The 19,391-nt window shown below is 38.1% G+C and overlaps 1 protein-coding gene across 16 annotated transcripts in view; it reads right to left on the reverse strand.

Annotated features, from left to right (window-relative positions):
• The window catches only part of pcdh15a (protocadherin-related 15a), a 197,280-nt gene extending 188,618 nt beyond the window's left edge, over positions 1-8,662 (reverse strand). For 7 of the 16 annotated variants that reach the window (XM_034897622.1, XM_034897617.1, XM_034897620.1 and 4 more), the window contains exon 1: positions 8,234-8,662. The gene's annotated coding sequence lies outside the window, so the exon portion shown is untranslated. The remainder of the gene's footprint in view (positions 1-8,233) is intronic. The other 9 variants (XM_034897633.1, XM_034897632.1, XM_034897624.1 and 6 more) reach the window with 5 other exon arrangements.
• Positions 8,663-19,391: the final 10,729 nt, after the last annotated feature.

A 19,391-nucleotide genomic window follows, 5' to 3' on the forward strand; every position in this document is an offset into this window, starting at 1 on the left:
TGTGGTATGAGCTTAAAAAGGCCGTTCATGCTCGAAAACCCTCTAATGTAACTGAATTAGGACAATTCTGCAAAGATGGGTTATCCAAAATTCCTCCAGGACGCTGTAAAAGCCTCATTGCACGTTATCGCAAACGCTTGGTTGCAGTTGTTGCTGCTAAGGGTGGCCCAACCAGTTATTAGGTTTAGGGGGCAATCACTTTTTCACACAGGGCCATGATGGTTTGGATTTTTTTTTCACCTTTAATAATAAACACCTTCATTTAAAAATTGCATTTTGTGTTTACTTGTGTTGTCCTTGACTATTGTTTAAATTGGTTTGATGTTCTGAAACACTTAAGTGTGACAAACATGCAAAGGAACAGGAAATGAGGAAGGGGGCAAACACTTTTTCACACCACTGTATATACTGTAGGGTTACATTTCATAAATTAACCAGTCAGCAAATCTGTAAAATGTGCCTATGCTCATGCACAGCGTACATACTATGCTCGTTATACACACACAAAGGGAAGCACAGCAGCACACAAACATGCAAAAGATTACAAATAAAAATATGACTCCGGCATCAAAACAGCAATACGCCAAGGTACAAACATGCTTTGCTTTTAAAGGGAATGGAATATGACACTCTGATTGGTTCATTGCATGCTACTCCCAAAACACACCTATAAATTTAATGAAGACACTAAATACAACCCTTTTGAAGTTTTTTCCTGCCGTCAAACTAGTAAAATTGGATTTGGATACGCCCTAAAAGCACCTGCGCCACGCGCTTCACGTCATCCACTTACAGTAGAATGTGAAAATAGAGCCCTACGTGTTTTGAGGTATAACCTGAGCAAGCTAAAACCACCCGTAGACTGCAGCCCATTCAGAGAGCTGTTGCACCTATGACATAAAAATCAGACCAGGGAAATCAGATTGTTCTGGTCCTCAGAAACCTCCATTGGCTACCCACTGCTTTCAGAATACAAATTGATCCTCCTCCTCTTGAAATAAAAACATTTATTAGCAATGCTAATAAATGTTTTTATATATATATTTTTTTTGTATATATATGTATAGTTTATAAATCAATTACCTCTTTCAGGTCACAAGGTACCGATCTTCTTCATGTTCCAAGAGCAATGTCCAGTGAGATTGCATTTAGTATTTATAACCCTAAAGAATGGGACAACATATTCTATACTGAGTATACACTTGCATTAACAGTGTGGCCATTTAAAAGCAATCTTAAGACCCCTCCTAGCCTTGTTGTTATACATTCTCAAACTAGATCCCATTAAATGTATAAATTAGAAGTAATAACTTGCAGTTACTTAAATTCCTGCAGGCTGTATTAGAGGTGTGAATCTTCACTGATCTCCCAATTCGATTAGGATTATCATGTCTGTGATTCGATATCTTGACTCATCACGATGCGTTAAATACCTTTCTATTACCTTATTTATTAAAGCCGTATTGCATTAAGATATTTTATAGTTCAATATAATACAGCTCTGTAGTAAGATATAACACACACACACACGCACACACACACACACACACACACACACACACACACACACAATTCTAAAGTGTTCAAATACTAAATAAATTGGATACATAAAACTACAGCAGTGAGCACATGGCAATATATTGCTTTATTATCGGTCATGGTTGATGCAGCATCATCCATGTCCGCATCACAATGCATCAATTATTTAATTAATTTCAACACCTATAGGCTGTACGTAATATAAAAGTTTGCACTGTAATTTGTGAGCATTCCACAAATGTTTTTGCTGTATGCACCACAATGACTGCCGCTGTAAAAGAATGCTGTGGGCCAAATAGGACGGAGGTTGGGGTGGATGGGTGGTTCGCAAAACACAGCACCTTCAAGCTAGTTCACTTCCCCACAAAAACAAAAAACTTTAACCCAAGAAACCCTGTGTTTGATCTTCTGGAGTGTGTTTTAATTAAAACCAAAGCCTTGACCTAAATGTAACTAGTCATTTTGCTGCCTAAACTTAACTTGTATGCTGGTCAGGTCTTGTTTAAGCGGAACTGTCTGGGGCAAAGTTATCAACGGTCAAATTAAAAGAGAGGATGATTATCATATATAATTGCAGTTTATATCTCAGTCAGACATTCAAATAGAGGTTTACTTTAAAAACAAGCGCAAGAAGAATTTGCTCCTATGCCAAAGCAGCTGTACAGAAGATACAGTGGCGTGACTAAAAATAATAACTAACTTTTTTTCTTAAGATGTTTACCAACTTTAGACAGGTTGACTCATATTTTCAAATAGTTCCAGGGTTTTATTTAGTAATTATTAAGAAAATATCACAACCCAAAATGTTGGCCAGGAGATTGTGATACTGGCCTATTATTAAATGTAATTGACTGTCAATCAACCAGTTAGAACAGATTTTCTTTAAACAAATGTTTCTGCATATTTGACTTGTTTCACCTTCCATCCTGTTAATTTAAATCATGCAGCAATCTATGTGAAGAGGTTGGTTAAGCCAACTTGCCCACAGCCCTTTTTGTTAATGGCTGATGCGTTAAGGTTACAAGTGTGTGATTATTTTCAGCCAACTGTACACATCGTGTGGTGAGAAAAGAACAGCTTTAGGTTATCTACGACTTAATACATAATGTCACTCTGGAATCATGTATCATGCTCCCACGACCTGTGATTGCCTTAGAGCTCCATGGCATTGTGTGCATATTACTATTTTTAGGCTTGGGATAGAGAAAGAGCTGTGCATGTGTGCGTCTGTGTGTTTGAGTGTGTGCTGAAGAGAGAGCGCGCATGAGAATTTGGAGATGTTTTATTGGTGAAGTGGGGGGGGGGGGGGGGGGGGGGGGTTGGCTCTTATGTGCTTCACGATTCATCCCTCCGAGACTAAAATTCTTCACTTTTTTTTTGGTGTAGTGTAAACTTGTGTAACCTAGATGTTTGGAATTATTGGAAATTCTGGATGTTAAAATGTGAATTCCAGCTCCAGCATCACTAGACTACACATGATTGCTTTCATTTAAAGCTGCATTAATCCTTATTTTATGTTAACAATAGATCAAAAGACTATGGGTAATGTGAAACAGGCCGCTGTAGTGACAAACCCATCATCGTTACCCAACCCAGCAGTGTCTGTCAGCTTTTTAGTGTCTTTCACAAGTTTTTTTTTTCCGCTATACAGCCCCCAAGATGTTTTAATTAACTCTCATTGCGCTCATCAGCATCCTTAAAAAAAAAAATTCTAAAATCCACTGTAAACTACTTGCCCAGCAAAAGCAACACAAAGACTAACCTAGCCACTAGCTGGTGAACAAAGTGAAGCATTTAGCAGCTAAAGAGCCAAGTATTTACCTCAGCTTGTAAAGACCAAAACAGAACAAAGAGGTAAGTAAATATTTGTTTCTAATGTTGTTCCATGTCTGTTGGATGCATATAAGCAACACATTTTCCACAGCCACTTCAGAATTACAGTATGTCAATTTGTGTTTATAGTTTATTGAACTGCCTCCAAGTGGCCAATAAAAATCAATGAATGTAAGTTTAAAAATAGGTTAGAATTATGATGTGCCTTCTACAGTTACATTTCCAAAATGACAAAATATGTTTTACTATAGTTTTGAACCATCTTACCAAGATTTAAACTTCAAAACCTTTCTGTAGCAAGCAATACCCAGAGATATTCAATACAGACAGATTTTGTTACATCACTAAACAGCCCCTCCAAACCACCCCATATTGTCACTACAATATTTAATAATTCAATAATCATGAAGTGCATATAGAAGCAAGGTTACAGAGGGTCCATTCAATCGTCTTGCATGGTAAAGATACAGAATATACACCACATCCTGCCAGTCCAGCCACAGATTAATAATCTTGCTGAAGTGTGAAATTAAAACATGGCCCCACTGTTTATCGGCCCACACGTACAAATGGTGCAGCCAATGTTTAGTCAAGCTATTATCATAATATGATAATTCACATCCTTCCTCTCTATTTGAGTTCTGTACAGCCATATTTATTTGGAGCTGAGGCAAATATTAATCCATGCAAATCGAATTTCAATCAGCAAACACATGGACACCTCCAAACTTCCTTACATAGAACAAAATAGTCTGCATATCTGCTTCTCTCTAACAATTTCCCCTCTAAAGCTTGAGCTGTCAATGGTTCCTTGAGGAAAAATAAAAAATTCCTTCCAAGGGCAGCTGTTAAATGGAGAAGACACTTAATGTTAACTCTTTGAGGCAGTGGTTTGATCCTCATTAGATGAACTTTAACGGAATGGAAAGTAAACAACAAAGAGCTATCAGCCTCTATCTAATTATTGATTTACAGGGCAAAAGGCCCAAATATCAGCAGCATGATAACTGCTCAATTATAGCTTTTTCAGCTGGTGTAATAGGTTAGTTGCTATTGTAGTTTGCCACTCATATTAACATGGTTAATTCAATAAAGGCAAAACACTATTATGCAGCCTCTTTATTACTTACAGACATATCTGCTGAGAGTTCCATTTTGGGGAAAGGATACACGTGGCTTACAGTATACACAAAAAGCTAACACATGCACATTGTGGAGCTAACCAGCACACTGTTGACCACTGCCCTTCTCAAAGACACTTAGGTAATCATTTTTGAAACAAGGAAGTTCTTTTTAAGACTCATATTTTCTCAGAATGACCTTTGATTCCAATCAGCCCAGTATTCTCGAACATACTTGTCTAACATTTAAAGTTTCTCTCTACAAGACACAACTGCCCAGTCAGCATTAGTTATAGTGCACATTCAGAGGCTCAACAAACGGTGCAAGCACAGGAGCTGAGGAAAAAATTGCCCTATAGGATTCTGTTACATCCTAATGTAGATTATCCAACTGTGCTCCCTACAACAATAAGGTCTGTGTGTTAAATAAATATTAAAGAACAGGATACAACATATTAACACAGTAATAAAATGTTTCATTAACCTGAAGAAGAACAAAAAGTTCTTTAAGATAAGAGGTGCGGCGTGGACAGAACTAGTCACTGTGTTTGAGAGTGACAAGAAGAGAGAGATTAAGCAGGGGGAAAGATCAAGAGAAGGAAAGCCCAGAGAAGATCTGTACTGCGTCCATACGGTACGTTTTTTCTATTCAAATCAAGTTCCATTTTCCATTAATTTAGAGATTATTGGTGTTGCCACATTGAGATAATTTCCATGAAATCATCTTCTCCATTCTTCAGTGGGGACTTGGACAGAGGATTCTGCTACACCTGCGGGCCACGACGGTTAGTTAAGTCCACTAAAACCTAATGCTGCTACAAGCTTTTGGCTTTAAATTTATAACTACTTGAGACCAAGCTGATCTTGAACATAGCAACCCATTGGTCCTTTCAAAAGGGAAAAAGGTCCTCTGAATCTGAATCTTTACTGACTGTGTTTTGACAGTTTCATTGTAATTTTCATTGTGACCAGTACAAGTCTGCAGATGTTCGCGAAGCAGAAAGTGTGTCTGATTCTCATGGACGGATGAACTGGGAATTAGTTGCTAGATTGTCAGTTAAGAGTTAATGATCGGTTAACGAGGGTCGGATATTGTTCAGAAAAAAATAAATCTAAATTAGCATCCTTATTTGTTATCCCGGTGTTATCCCTCAATTATAAGTAAAATTCAATCAATTCATATGTCTAAGCATGAACTGATTTACTCTAAATAAGCCTTTTCAGTTATAAATCAACACGGGGAAAAAAAGAAGTAATTTACGCTCTTAGAGATCATTGCGGCAAATTTGGAAGGTGTAATACCTTAGTGAGGAAATATATTCAGTGCTGAGTTGAGGGGGCAATCCAACTCTAGCCGTCACTTGTAAACTTCTGCAGAACTTATGTTAACTCACATGGCACTCTGTAGAAGTTACTATTATATGTTTGACTCCTCAGATGAATTCCTTTGTTTCTCCCTTGTGATTGTTATTTTCCTTTCTCTCTTTCCCTCCCCCCCCAAAAAAAAAGACTATGGCCTTGATCACTTCTACCTGACACAGAACACAGGCAGCCATTAGGGCTCGCTATTTTTTTTGAGTGCGAATTCTCTTTGTTACTTCTTTATTTCCCAAAGCAATGGAAGATCTGTCTCTCACCAGCCCTGGACAGAATACGGCAGAGCATTGCAATTTCACGCACTCACGACAGATAAATCTTTCTGCTTGGCTGGCCATGAATCTTCTAAGGCTGAGTGGCCACACAGTGTGGCACTGTTGCACCTGATGTTAGAGAAGCTGCACCCTTTGAATCTTGGGATGAACCTGCATTTTTTGGAAATCCGTTTTCATTTGCATGCCACCAATGGTACAATTAGATAAAAATTAAAAGGACCATCTGGGTTTTGAAAAAGTGTTGTTAGAAAGTGAAAGTAAACTAAATTGAACTGACTACAATAGTTCCGACTTGTACTATGGTGCATGTCATAGAATACAGACTAAACTATCATTAAAATATCATATTTTTGGGATTTCCTCTCCCACACATACACACTATCAGCCTTTTTTGTGAGGCCCTAACTTTAACCTTCAACAAATGAACCTTTAGTTTCTTTCCATGCTAGCATTCAACCCTCTTCCATACCCCTCAATCATCAGATGCTATCCTACTGAGCAAGCCATGACAATGGCCTGCCTATGGAGCAGGACACAGGCAGAATATCAATGGAGTCTGGCTGGCCTGAGCCACACTACTCTTCATCTCTCATTTCCCAAATGTGAGCCTCTGGGAAGAACTGGCCTAAACCTAGACTGATGAAGACATCCTGTACCAATGCTTTTAAGGATTCCCTCCACAATTTTACCCAAACCTGTAGCTGATGGGAACCTTAGTACACATTGAATAAAATAACATAGTGGAAGACAAGGGAAAGAAGAGTGTTTTTAAACACACTCCTAGATTCTTGGTGGTCATTTTAATCAGAACTATGCACATAATATTAGTAAATTCCATCTCAATGATTGAAACCAGCTAGATGAATTCCCATCGGTCTGCAACAACCTACAATCACATAAATATGGTCAAATCAAGATGTGTGCCAGGTTTGAGCATTAATTGTGTGCTGTAGTCCTTTAGGGGGATCTAAAAACGTTAACTTGAATAAATGCGGAAGTCAAAGTCAAGCTGCACTGAACTGATGTTCAATGTTGCACAGGGGTTTTTATTATTCATGCCACTCAATAATAAACTAATTACAATGGCTTTGGAGCTTATACATTTGACCTTCAGTTGTGTGCTATTGTGCAGTATAGTTCAATAGACTAAAGTTCAAGGTATTAGACAATGCATTACTATGTGGTACAATAAAATGAGCAGTCTGTGCCCTCAGTTTGGTACGGATCATGTGCACTCTATATCATCAACTCTATAATGTCTATTTTAAAGGATTTTCTAAGGATTTACTGCGTTTTAAGTTAACTACAAACCATAAATTATTTAAAGCTGATGCAGAGACAGTCTGCTCTGTACATATCTGTTCATATGCATTATGAACTTCTCATTTCCTTTAAAGAATAAATGTCATACTCTTCAGTGTTTTAGTAGTGTTGATCCCAAAAGGAATAGTCTGTCCTAACTGAAGCAACTCCATGTGAAACAGTTTATGACAGGAAAGATGTCTCCCTTGGCTTCTGGCGTGGGGAGAGCTCAAAATGATAGCACTGTCCTCGACAATCCAAATCACATGTGTTTCTAAATAGTAGCACTCTGAAAGAAGCAAGCTCACACCGAAATTATTATCCATTTCCCGATAAAAGTAGGTAAAGGCATTTTATAACAGCTTTGACCCTGCTACCACACATGCAGGAACGCAGAGTAATTCACGAATTTCTTAAGTATTGATTGTGGTGCACATTCTGCAAATTGCCGTGCTTTCATGCGTATGGAGTGTTGTTTCTTTAGAGCGCTTGAGTAAGCTGACGTGTTAAGCGCGTGAAATAGAGACAGTTTGTGGTGCCTGGATAAACCCATAACGTGCAACGTGAAGGATAAAGCTGTGCCTGTCAAATATATGTAGATTTTGATAATATTATTCACAAGGATTGCGATGGCACCAGCGCGTAACAGGCTCCGATAAAGGATGGCATTTCTAAATACCAACTGCTATGTGTTGTAATTAGATGTATCCGTCGGACATAACTTCAAATAATGGAATGTAATCCCAACAGCCAAAAAAAAAACTCAGTATTTTTAAATGTTCTTACCTCAGGGACACACCCGATGTATTCCAAGTGCACCAAAGGTCATTGCGCAAATATTCAGAGGATAAGATGTAGGAGTGATGAGAAGTAGGTTAGGCTGCACAATACCTAATCCAGTTCTAAGTGTCCTTCAGACGTCGTCAACCCTCTAATCTTCAAAGCGAAAGGGGTCGGAGGCACGGGCGCTCAGAGACTCTTTATAATCTCACCACTGTCAATGTATGCGTGTGGCTCACTTTCTCTTGCGCAGCCGGTTAGACAAAGTTGTCTTTTATATAACTAATGCAGTAGACCCTGCACAGAAATATTTGCGTTTTCCAATGAAAAAGTGCTATAGGTTGGCTCGGTCTTCAGCACGAAAGCCCGTTCAGCATTTCTGACAGGTGGCAAATCCAACAACCACCCGCCGAAAAGATTCACACATCATCTAGCGGGATGTGGAGACGGGATGAAGCGATTCTCCGGGCAGATTAACTCGTACATTGTGTTGATTTCCCTCATACTTCCTCTTTTCTTGCGCTCTGGCGCCACCCAAAGTTGTCCTGGAGAGTTTTATCCACACACAGGGATTCCCAAATGTCTTCATGTGCAGCACCCTGTAACCACATAGGACAATTGATAAGATATTGATACTATTTTGATTTACACGCCCCTTCCAAGATAAGTTTTGTTTCATTATTCATTTGATGCAGGGATTTGATTCCATTCTCATATTGTTATTCTACTCGGAACATCAAATGAATTAAATATCAGTGAGGTGGAACTAAATCTCTCTGGAGCCTCACTGAACACCCTCAATATACAGCTGGATAATGTTTTGACCTCATAGCCCAAATAATAAAACATCTCAGAATGTGTGTTGTGGCTACAACCAATTCTTAAGAATGCTTAGAATGACTTTTCCTGTCGTCATTACAGGACTTGCTTTCCCTCCAAACGCGGTTCTTATATTTCCTGACTTCAGCCGTCACGTATGTGCACGTGTTACGCACACCTGTGCACACAACTCCCTAATCAGCAACATTTAGGCTACGCAGTTTCCATCATTTCCCAGCTACCCAACCACCCTGTTGTAACCATTTATCTGCTTTTTTGTCTGTCTCATTAGCACTCTTGACGGACCCTGTTTTCAATAACCAACATGTTAACATAATCTGCCTCCAAGTCCTGCATTTAACCCCAATCTTTAATCAGGGGTCCTGAAGAGACATGCTGGTCCCACTAACCCATCTTAAAAACACACTTAACTCTGTTCTTTTACCTTCATTCTTAATGATTCCCCCTATTTATTTTGTCTTATAATTGTGATTTTGAACTGATAACACGTTTCGAAAAATTATGCATTACCTGTGTTTGGGGTCTCAGAGATCTCAGCTGTAACACATTGTTAAAAACAGTGTTTGTCATTATTCTATATTTCTAAAGTTAGAGTTGGCAGTACTTTTTATAAGTATTGTCCACTCCAGTAAGTAATAAGTATTTAGATTTCTGTTATTTGATTGTTTTTGTAACTGTTTGTTAATAAAGGGCATAACAGAGACCAACTCTGGGGTCAAATGATTGACTGTTTTTTTCTTCATTTCTTTATTTTTTCCCCTTCATTAAATGTGCATGCCTAGTTTGTGTCAAAAAGAAGGGTAACCACTTTAATACTTTTCTACATGGTTTTAATAATGCCAGAAGAAAAAGTAAACGTACTTTAGAAAGTGAAGCCAATGTCAATCTCTAACTGTCAGGCAAATAAGACATTTCAAGTTCTTCTTTTGGTTTTTTAACACATAAGCAAATAATTACCTGCTGTTGCTTTTTTTATAGGTTAGCGAGAATAATGGTAGAGAAGGTTTGAATCAGATCCTACACTCCTATAACAGAGAAAATAACTGCTGAAGAACATTGTGACTTACAATTCATATATGCAAGCATAAGAATGAACTGCAGGGACTTTGGGTGCAGTGTTTGCAGTTTGCATCTGAAAAATAATCTGCAATCTGCATTCCATCTATTCATCAGGTAGGATGTGAAAGATCAGTTTAGATCCGTCTATTTGTCTATTTGTCTCATTGTTTCTGTAAATCTCTCTAAGCAGAGTAAGAACACCCTCAGTGTCAAGCGCATTAGATGCTAGTGCTGAATCAGCCCATGAGATTGTGTAGTATAAAGTGCCCACATGTACAGTCTTACCTGAGCTTATCCCCCACTGATCCCATCTACAGTAAGCTCTGATTTGCAAATTCCAAACTTCCAACCACGTATGCAAATACATCAAGATTTTTAAATGTTTCTTTTCTCAAGTCTTTTGCTTCTCACTGTGAAAGAAAAGATTAGACCTAAAACTCAATTCGGTTTGAAATGAGACCAGGGTCAAAACTTTCCTACAAAAGTAAATAAAAACTTCAGTCTCAGAAGTAGGAAAAACACTGGTAAATTCAAAATAAAAGCAAATCATTTATGTTTGAAGCAGTTTTAAGATAATGTTCTTCCTATTCAAAACTCTGGATTTACGCTATTCTGATATCATGGTTTTACGCTATACTCATGATGCTATACAAGACTGAGCTAATATATTCTATAGCCATAACTGACCCTGTTGATAATAGTCATTAACACCAATAAAGTGTTGACGGTCAAAGGGCCTCTCCATATTTGTTCAGACCAATCAGACTTGTCTGGTTATGAATATGTATATAGGCTGCATAATTAATAGTGTTATCATGCTTGACATTATACAAGCAGGCTTACATAGTGAGTCTGAGCCTTCAATTACATTTTTTTAATATTGTAATGTTAACTGTTTTTAACAACTGTTGTCAAAGAACAGTTTCAGTTTGGTCATGTCTTCCAGCTTATTCTATAGTGCCATAAACAGCCTAGATGTTGTCTTTTATTAGTCTGCAGTAATTTGAAAAATGACAGGCTACTATGTTACCTGCTTGGTTACCATGGTTGCTGTGCACATATACACTATATATTTTTTTTCCTAAGCATTGTCTTACTCTAGATATCGGGGACATTTATAAGCATTGCTGCCATGACAATGACTTTTCTTGATTCTTTACTGATGTTCTTACTAGACTTGGAGTGTGAAAATCAATTTGCTTCTAATTAGGGCTCAATAGCTCTCATTCATTGTATTACGGCCCAAGTCACAGGCCAGGCATTTTTGGCCTTTTTTGATAGGGCAGAGGAAAACGTGAAAGGGAGAGAGTCGGGGGATGGGGGGGATGACAGGCCAGGCGCCCACAGGCGCCCACAATACTTATTGTCAAATAACAATGGTTGATGAAAAGTAATTTCACAAAGTATTTGTTAAATTTGTTGAAGAAATGTCTCATAATTTGAAAATGCTATAATATAAATCTTAATTCATAATCAAATAAACCACAAACCACAAATTAAATAATTTGTTGTCTTCACAATATCCTGCATGCCAAATTTGAATCATGTAAGACCTTTACTAGGATTCTTGTAAAATGCAATTATTAATTAAAACTTCAAGGCTGTGTTTTTCTTCAAATGCAAACCTTGAATGCAGTAAGTCAAAGAACACAAAGCAACAATTGTTATATTAGATTAGAGAGAGATTATAGAGATTACCTTTTTGCAAATCATGAAAAATGTATTGAAAATAAGACAAGTAAGTTGTGAGGTCAAAAGAAATTGCAGGAAAATACATACACATTTCCAACAAACATGAGTTTCAATTGCCATAAACCAAAGCCTCTGATATGGAGTTGTTTTATAAAAATACATGAAATAGATCAGCACTGTCATATGGAAAGGTGAACTTTTATCTGAAAAATGTACTTTGTGAGTTGTATACCCATCTGTGAACTCTCGGGTGCCAACAGATTCTCGCTTAATTTAGCACGAGGTGGAAGCTGTGGAACCTGCATCCATGGACACTATATACTGTGTGACTGCGTGTCCGGGCAAAGACTTGACGTGCTTGATGTAAAACTACGTCTAAGAGATTTGTGAATTTCAGGAATGAACGTTATCATGGATTAAAAGCCATACTTGAATCTAAGACAGGCATTAAAGCAGCTCATGCTTCTCTACACAAACTAAATGACTAAACTCAACACCAGTATTAAATCCCATTAATCACCGGGTAGAAACTGAAGAAACATTATTATGCAAAGCGTGCTACTTCTCGTGATAATGGTCCTTGAGGTGTCCCTTATCGATTTTTAGGTAGGTTGGAATCATTCGTCCATAAACACTGAGCTTAATCATAATAACTCAATCAGGTGTTCGGCCAATGACTGCGGAGGTACGTTTAATCTAATTAAAATCCATTTGTGGTTGTCTGACAAATCTTTAAGCCAACAGATTTAAGGGATACAGCATTGTTGTTTAAGTACAAACAATAACAATAACAATTTCAGGGGGAATTAGTGCTAAATGGCTCAACAAGCAACACTTGGCAAAAGCACAAATCTCCCAGTAAGCTCTCAATGAATAAAACATGTGGATTATATCAAAGAAACGTCAAGGTTTTTGTCTGGGAGAAAATCACGGCCTTCCTTGTTATGCAGATGAAGATGTCAGATCTAGGTCTTCTTTACTATGCAGTAACATTTCTTCACAGTTTCAATGATTCATAACACTCCAACAGGGATGTACGTCCATCTAACTTTGAAAGAGAGGGAACACTGCTCTGATTTAGATGACGGATATTTATTTTTCTGTCATTTCTTATCATTTCTTATCATTTTCCTAGCATGTCATATTTGAACATATTCACAGTTTTCAGTCCCACCTCATCTTTTGTAGCATGTGTCCTGTTGGTTTTATCCTTATTAAAGTAGCAAATACAACCATTGTTTCATGTTTAATTTCAAACCTGGTTTGATATCTGGTTGCCTACACTAAAAAAGTATTGGCTCCAAGTTTATAAATGTCAAAAAAATGAATGCCACCACAGTTAAGTAGTTCAATGGTCCTGACAGCGCATCATTTTTCATGTGTGTTCTTCCATTTGTTGATATCAGAGAATAAAAGTAGATTCTAAAAATGTTGTCAGTTATTCAAATGTAATTAAATATTTATTAAATCTAAATGATATGCTTTTGACATATTGCTACAGACACAAACATGTTCATACTAATTGGTTCCGTTTAAGAATAACAATCCTTCAATTAATTTTCAATACACAAAACAAATCAGGGGCAAGTGGTTATGGACTGCTTGTAATTTTTCATAATTAATAAACATCTTGGACCCTGTGAAAGTGACACAGATATTGCAGCACAGAACACAGTTTGACACATTTCAGTCCCAAAGGTGAGTGCTCAATGCCTGTAATACAAATATGCAGTATGTTTTGCAAAAACTCTCCCACTGAAATTTGTATATCGTTATTGCTAGTTATTCCACAAATTGTCTTCTACAATCAGATAATGAAAAATGTAACCTCCGAGGCAGCCCTCTTATTGGTATGCATGAGGCAGCACACATGTTACCATGGATTTTGGAATGAGGATTAAACCAAACAACAGCCCGGCCAATGGACGGTGGTTGACAATCACTGTGTGTCAATGGCAGGTGGTAGTCAGTCGCAAATGTGCCAACTGATTTGGCTCACCATCGCACATTGTTTACAAGGCAACTGTCAGGACCAGAAAGTGAGGGGTGACAGCCAAAGCATGAAAGAAGTCATGCACCACTTATCCTGTAAATGAGAGACATCAGTGTTCTACAAACAGACCATACAGTGGAGAACAAACTTGATTAGTAGCTGATATACAGCAGGAGACGTTTCTTCCCTCTTCATCGTGTTTTAGGCCAAGGAACCCTTAGCTGAAAGAGACGGAGCAGGGCCTCCCTACCACATGTATTCAAAAATGTAGCTGCATCTTAAACTTGGCAGATGGAGGATAACGGATTATTGGATGGACATTATTTATACATCATGTGTCAAACACATGAACAGTGAATCCTTAAGCTTACCTCTATCTTTGGATGGCTACTATAGCAGCTACTTTACCTATAACAAGCCTATCATCAATGTTGTAAAAATGTATTTATGAATTTAAAAATGCATAACTGCTTCTAAAGGAGCCAGTTGAGGTGGTTCGGGCATCTGGTAAGGATGCCTCCTGGGCGCCTCCCTAGGGAAGTCTTCCAGGCACGTCCAGCTGGGAGGAGGCCTCGGGGAAGATCCAGGACTAGGTGGAGGGATTATATCTCCAACCTGGCCTGAGAACGCCTTGGGATCTCCCAGTGGGAGCCGGTGGATGGAGATCGGGAAAGGGAAGTTTTGGGTCCCCTGGTGGAGCTGCTGCCCCCAAGACCTGATACCAGATAAGTTGATGAAGATAGATGGATGGATGTTTTGTTAACAACTATAACTAACTCCTTGAAGCAATCATAACTGATGTATAAAGTGATAATGAATGAATAATAACACTTCATAAAAATATATAATCAACATTTACAAACAGTTTTAACTGATTTTTACTTGTGTTTTAACAATTAATAAAAACTTAAAATGTTTTCAGTCAACATGTAACTCATCTTATATCTGTTTAATAATAAAGGTATTACAATGTAAAACCCATATCAAGCATGCAGGACACACAAGCTTTATTAATGTTCAAATAATAAAAATTATATTATATCTGCTTGCTTCTATTTCATAGTGTATTAAAATGTATTTCAATTTGTCTTTGTTTTATTACTTTAGTTTTATTTTGCATTAAAGACAATATACAATACACACTATCATCTAACCCCATTAACTAGGACAAACCTGACTGATAATACCTTATTGTTCCTGAAAATATCTTTTAAATCATATCTCTAATGCTTCCCATCCCAATTACTGTTCTACTTTTGTAATCACTTTTGCATGCTTCTGCTCCCAACGAGTTTTGAAGTCATTAACCCTGTGGCTTAGGTACATACTGATGCACCAGCAGACCCAAGAAAATAGTTTGTGTGTGTGTGTGTGTGTGTGTGTGTGTGTGTGTGTGTGTGTGTGTGTGTGTGCATGTATGCATATGTGTATGTGTATGTGTCATGAGCACTGTTGTCTCCAGAGATATTTGATTTATATCCTGCTTCGGTCTGTTGTTTGGCATCTTCTCACTCCCTGCTACCCTCTGTCCCCAAGAGCAGGAGCGAGCCAGCCCTTCCCATCAAAACACATTATTTCCATGCCAGCGCTCTCACACAGCCACATACACCCACTTTTGATGAAAAGTAGATCATCAACAACAGTGGGGATGCGTTAAAGCTTAATGCAGATTCAATTTGTGTGTTAAATATAACATATGCGAGTAGTCTCTCTCTGTAAAGAACAAGTACATAGTTAACTGAATCTATTTTGTGGTTGTTTTTTTCATTATAGAATGTGTAAAGGAAGGACAAATGACTAGTATTTTGTCAAAGTCACCTCACTGGGTGCAGATGCTGACTGTGATCTATTTCTTTGCCTCAAACAAAATAATACCAAGGCCGGAGGCAAATGAATGCACAGCTGGAACAATGATCCATCCCGGCTTTGAGAAAGAGAAAAAAAAAGACAATCTGACATTTGTACTATAATGATGGAGGCACAATGGCCCAGCCTGGAGCCACAAGAATGAATGTCAGCATCAATTTCAAGTAGCTAAAGGGGCATAACATGGCAACATCCTCCACAGGTGTTGTCAAAGTGCTACAGATCAAATTAAATTCATGTAAAAGCTGGAAAAATAAAAACAATCTCCAGGGCACTGAGATTGAACAGACAGACATATGGATGGGCCTCACCAGGGCTTTAATACAATGATGACAAGAAATCACCTCAGTGGCTCTGGGCTGTTACTCCAATCAATACCTTTTAAAAGATTTAGACAAGGCACATGAAGTCACTCAAAATCATTGCGCCTCTGCATTTGGTAATACTACTATGTGGCTGTCTTACTAGTTGGTAATCCCTATACAGTTTTTGTAAAGCCATAACCTGGTGTGTGCACTCAATGATCTACTCCAAAATAAATGGTAGAAAGAGCCACGGGCTGAGCATGTGTGGGGTGAGGGATAAGAAGTCTTATTAGCATGAGAGCATATACTAAAAAAAATCATTAGCATAGTTTTTTCTTAGAACTAAACTTTTAAAGGGAGTTTCTGGCAATGGCACGGAGAGATTAGATATAAAAAATTATGAGAATAAATAAGTGTGCTTTCTCCTTGAGGCGTTTAACAACACAAGGGTAGTGGGGGCTGTTGCAGCAACATAGTAGAGTCCCCCTGCAGGGCTCACAGCATCATCCGTCTTTTCTGATCCCCAATGAAACTGTATATCCATTAATTTCCTCTTCATTTAATTGGCAGATGGAGGAGCCTCCTACTCCTTCTTGCGAACAAGCCTGCAGGTTTATTAGTCCCACCACAGTGGGCCATCTTCTCCAGCGTCTCATTCATTTCACTCTGTTGTCAATTTAGGCTGTGAACTTGATGTCTTTGCCCTTTATTGCTCATTTTATTTTACACCCTACCAGATGATTAAATTGAGGGGTAATTAGAGAAAAAAATCACTGTGAGGAGGAACATTTTTGTGTGAATTTACAAACTGGTGTTTAGGGCGCCTGGGTAGTTTACTTGGTAGGGTGCATGCCCATATACTGAGGCTCAGTCCTCAACACAGCGGCCACAGGTTTGGTTCCAGGCTGCAGCTCTTTGCTGCATGTCATTCCCCCTCTCTCGTACATTTCATGTCTAAACTGTGCTGTAATGAATAAATTCAAAATTTATATATAATAATAATCTGGCGTCTGGCGAAGAGTACATCATTGATTTTGCTGTTAGAACTTTTGACACCAAATTAAGACTACATTGTTGGGAATCACATATTTTATAGTTATTTATTTTTTCCTCTTTGTTTGTGAAATTACTTACAGAATGAAATCAAAGTACAATTTTTTACAATTTCAACATATCAGTAAAACACCACTAGATAGTCTCCATTGAGAGGAAGAAGATGTAGTTAATGGGTACAATCTAAGATGATTTCTGTAGATATATGGGTACATCTGCTCATTTTGGGCAAAAGGGAGTTCATCATCAACAGTTCCCAGCAATGCCAGTCTCATGGCAGTTTGTGGAATGGTCACGTTATTTAATCTATTGATTGTTAACATTCGCCAATTAGCACTAACCACAAGTTTAACAAGTAGACCTACAGCTGAGTCTAATGAGAATGTCCTTAGTTTAGCAAATTGGACATTTTTTACCTGATAATGGTGCCAAGCAGTGAGGCATCATAAATCACAGGTACGTTTCAAAAGGAAAGGCTTTTATCTAACCAAAGAAATTGCAAACTAGACTTGTTTTTTTTTAACGTTTTTAGCCTATTAAAGAGGTGAACTACACAGAAATAAGCTCTTAACACAACAAAATCCAACATGCTGACCTATAAGAAAACACAGGGGACATATGTATACAAGTTGATCAGACCAGGTTTTGACACACAGGGCTAACTAAAACTACAACATTATAAAATAGTACACATTGATGACATTTCATTTACGGGATAGTTCAGGTTCCACCGGATGTCCCTCATTTTTGGCCGGATGCTCCCCACTTTCCACCTTCTTTGTATTGGCATTCTACGCTCTGGTTGATTTGGGAAACTTCCTTTGAGCTAGAACTGACAATCAAATTGTATGTCTCTGTATTGGAGTAAAACTCTCACACAGTTGTAAGTAATTTTAATTCCAGAGCTAATTTCAGTTTGATTCATGAAAACGTTTCAAATTGTATCTTATCAACCCAGTGCTGAACTTCCAGCGCTGTGTGTGAACAAACACACAGTAAAGAGTGTTAGCTGTTCTTGCATGTCATTTTTTTTGTACATAGTCCCTGACAACATTGAATAAGTCAAAAATTGGCTCAAGGCTCAAAGCTATGTTCCTGCTGTGTGTGCCTGTTGTCTATACAGCACAAAATGATAAACCATTGCAGAAGGTCATGTTAGGAAGTGTAGGAGCACAATGTGAATAGAAGGAGGTAGAGAGATTGAGTGTGCCATGGAAAAGCCATCAAGTACCCGCCCCCCCCAACCTCTCCTCCCATTTTCAGCTCAGTCTTTAGCAGAATTATTGATGGTACTTGTGAGGTACGAAAGACTAGGATGAAGTTGTCTCAATGCCTAGGCTGCAAAACAAGAGCTATGGTAAGGGCGGGACAGCGGGAGGAACAACACATGCAGTATTTATTGCTGTGTTCAATATAAGGAAAGGGAGGAAGACAAATGGAAGTGATCTTAGAAGTAGAACTCATCCTATACTGCTGTTCATGTAATAGTAGTGGTGGAAGAAATGTGGCAACTTAGAACAGTGATGGGAATAACAGCGTTATAAAATAACGGCGTTACTTTTTTTAGTAACGAGTAATCTAATTGATTACTCTTCCCATCTTAATAACGCCGTTACCGTCACTGCCAAAAAATTGCGGCACGTACGTCACTATAATTGAAGCTGTTTTCATCAGACCAACTAGATCTCTGAGCCAAGAATTTTTTTAGATCTACGTACATGGCATTAGAGCCATGTACAGAGGCTAGTCTATCTTTGTCCCACAGCAACGTTAAAAGAGTTTGGATTCGTGTATAGTTTCTGTTAATAAATGTATTGTATTAAGTGTCCATTTCATGATAATATTCAGATTTAACAAAAAATATTGAACATGCACATGCATTTCATGTTCCGCTAAAGAGGGGTGGAGGTGGGGTCACATTTGAGCATTTAAAAATGTACTTGAAAGTAATGCATTAGTTACTTCCTGAAGTAACGAGTTACTTTTATAATTTGTAACTGCATATCTCAATTAGTTACATTTTGGAAGAAGTAACTAGAAACTGTAACTAACACTTTTTAAAGTAACTTGCCCAACACTAGTTAGGGTTAGTGGATAAAAGCTGTTTCACCCTTTAATGATAAACATGTTAGCATTCACACATCCAGCAGATATGAAGCATTTTAAGCATTCCTTTGAAGTTGTGTTTCTGGCCACCTGGTGAACATAAGTCCTACACTTACCCTTTACACTTACTCTTGCTTCATTACTCTAATTACACATTCAATTTAAATTTAACGTCACTTATGGCGTTTTTCCACTGCTGGTAACAGCTTGCCTCGGCTCGCCTCGGCCCGCCTCGGCTCGCCTCGGCCCA

Source organism: Etheostoma cragini, chromosome 17 (assembly GCF_013103735.1).
Source record: "Etheostoma cragini isolate CJK2018 chromosome 17, CSU_Ecrag_1.0, whole genome shotgun sequence".
NCBI classification, from domain to species: Eukaryota; Metazoa; Chordata; class Actinopteri; order Perciformes; family Percidae; genus Etheostoma; species Etheostoma cragini.